This window comes from Pinus tabuliformis, chromosome Q (assembly GCF_031772625.1).
Source record: "Pinus tabuliformis cultivar Carrire ecotype Pingquan chromosome Q, CPIR1, whole genome shotgun sequence".
NCBI classification, from domain to species: domain Eukaryota; kingdom Viridiplantae; phylum Streptophyta; class Pinopsida; order Pinales; family Pinaceae; genus Pinus; species Pinus tabuliformis.
The window spans coordinates 153,248,902-153,251,797 of NC_142296.1; positions in this window are offsets into that span (position 1 = coordinate 153,248,902).

Sequence of the window (2,896 nt, forward strand, 5' to 3'; positions counted from 1 at the left end):
AAAAAAATTATTAAGTTTTCATTCAAATGACAAATGTAAAACAGGGAACCACGCCAAGGCACTAAGTCCGATCCTCATTCATGCCACCAAGACAACAACCGCAATAGAAAAATAGGAACCAATTTCTTATTTCAAGACCTCAGAAAGATCTGCGCTCCATGTTTATTAGTCAATCAGAGGATTTTTAGGGACATGGTACTGTTTTAGAATAGAAGGATTTTCTCTTTTCGAATTGTTTTGTAATTTCAGTTAAAAACAGCGCCCAGATTGTGGGTTGATAGGTTGTTTTTGTTTTAGGATAGTTTATAAAAATTTGATTTGTAAGAGAGAGTGAGTGAAGGAGGGAGAGTTTTCTGAGCACTGGGAGCTGCTGGAGAAGCAGAGAGCTTTTTATTGTACAGTTTTATGACAGAGAATTTAATGGAATTTCACAGCTCTGTTTGCCGAGATTCATGTGGTATGTTGATTTAGCATAAGTTTTTCCCTTTTGTCTCATATGTAATCAGTTATGTTCCATTTCATTTCATGACCCTTTCAAGCTGAACAAATGAAGTGATTAGGTAGGAATTCATAGTATTATATGCTCCTCCTATAAGTTTGTTCGCATTCGATGTTTTCTACTGTTTAAGGAGGATTCAGAGTTATTGTCTGCCCTCCTTAGCTCCTCACCAGTCTTGCCATCCCATTTGAAACCAGATTTGGTGTTAAATTGCATGCCTACCTTGCCTCAGTTGATAACCTGTGTAGTCATTATATTTTTCTGTTTGAAGCTGTGATTTTGCCCATGTAACCCAGAAAAGCCCCGTCATTCCATTAAAAAACCCCAAAAATCATTAAATCCAAACCCCCTATCAATTTACTAGCCTAAAATCCTTATTCTTAATTGGTCAGCCTAATCATATTGAAAGATCTATCGAATCTGACCCGAGAGAGCCTTCTCATACCTCGTAGGGCTAGCTACGAGGTGAAATGGTTTGATGTAGCCTTGAAGGTTTACCTTCCTCAGCCTAGGGTGAAATCTCAAGCGCTAACAGAAGGAACTATAGTTGTTACTGTGGGAATGGAAATTGTAGAAGTGGTGGCCAATTCAATTTCTTGGAATGAATCAATGTGTCCAATTCTTTCTCTGTTTCTTTCAACTGGTCATTTAGCTTTAGGATCAAGTCCATAAGCTTTTCTTGTCCTTTTTGGGTCTCCAGGACTTTTGTTGTCTATGGGTGATGTAATGGTGGGATCTTAAGTTGCTTCTTCAAAGCAGCTATGTCATCATTTTTCTTCTTTATCTGTTTTTCAGTGACCTTTAGATCTTTGGGATTGTGTCCCAACTCAATGATTAAGTCCTCTAAGGACGTGATTCTGGTGTCTTTTTGCCTGTGAAGAGGCCTTCTCCAATTAGAATTGAGTTGACATATTATTTAGGGAATTTTGTAATTGGTGAGCTACAATGGATTTCCCTGTTAAGGTGGAGTAAATCATCTCCCTTATCTACTTGTGCAACTCGATCTGGTCAATAGGATGTATGTCCTTTTCCAGCACTTCGAAATATATCTTTTTGAAATCAGCTGCTGTTTTAAGTTGCTGAGTGGTACGTTTCACAAATGTCATATGCATTTTGCCTTCTTTCACATCATAGGCTAACATAAGCCTTGTCTGGTTTGTAGTTTCCATCTTTAGGTACTTTGCATATGTTTGGGCTTTTAGCCTCTCATTCCTAGCCTTTATATCCTTGTACCTTTCTCTAATGTCTTGGTCCCTATCAGATGGCATCCTAAATGAGGACACTTCAACACTTTGTTTCCTTTCCAAAATCCGAGTATTTGATGTGGAAGGTTCTAGTGTGCCCCCGAGGGAGTGGCAGGCCTGCTTTTTTCTCTTTATGTGCTGGTGGCCCCAACTGTTTCTTTTGTGAATTCCTATTTTGACACAAGATTTAACATCTACTTTTTGACCAGGCTGGTCTTTGCATATGTTTGTGTGGTTTCTCTTCCTGATGTAGTGGCCTCTTCCCTATTTCTTTTGAGGATTTTCTCCTAATTTAGAGGAGTTTACAAGGTAGGGGGAGGAATCATGTTGGGTTTTGGTATACCTATTTGATTTAGTTCCTCTGAGAAGCCTGACTATTATGACTCTTATTGCACTTGGGATTCTTCTTATATATGTGATTCACTTTGTGCTTGAGAGTCTCCCTGTGCCTGTGATTCTTCTTGGATTTGAGATTCTCCTGACACCTGTAGGAAATAACCCTCATCAAGCCTTTTCTCTAGATCAATTAGAGCATTTTCAACTGCAACTTCAGTGCTATCTATGCCTACTAAAGTATTCTCCACCCATTCCATTTCATTTGCATATTTCTCTATTTCGGGATTCGGTGGTGAATGTAGGGAGCCATCTTGTTTTTCTAACTTCTGTTGCAGATGAAGTCACAGGGTTCATATCTCCACATGAAGCTCTGTTTTAGTTTAAGTCTCTTAAGGATTTCCTCTACTTCTTTTCCAGCTTCTTGGCTATTACATACAAAGGGGCCTAGTTCATCTTTGATTCTGATATGGGCCTTCTTTTTGGGCTTAACAAAATGCACCTCATCTGAGTTGATTATCTGCCTGTAGTACTCCAAAGAAAATATCCTCATTGGGAGGTATCTGGGCAGTTTATATGGTGCCAATTCACAACCATAGATCCTAATTTCTGTGTGATTTTGGTACAAGTACCAATCTCCCACTTTGTGTTATTTTGACAACTACAGGATCCTCCTGATATCTGAACTGATTCTTGGAGGAGGACTTCCTAGGAGCATGGTCCCTACTAGATGTACAAAAAGATCTATGAAGTCTTTGTATGGATATGGGGAATCATACTTATGGATCAAAGGATTCCAAACAATCACTGACCTAGGATG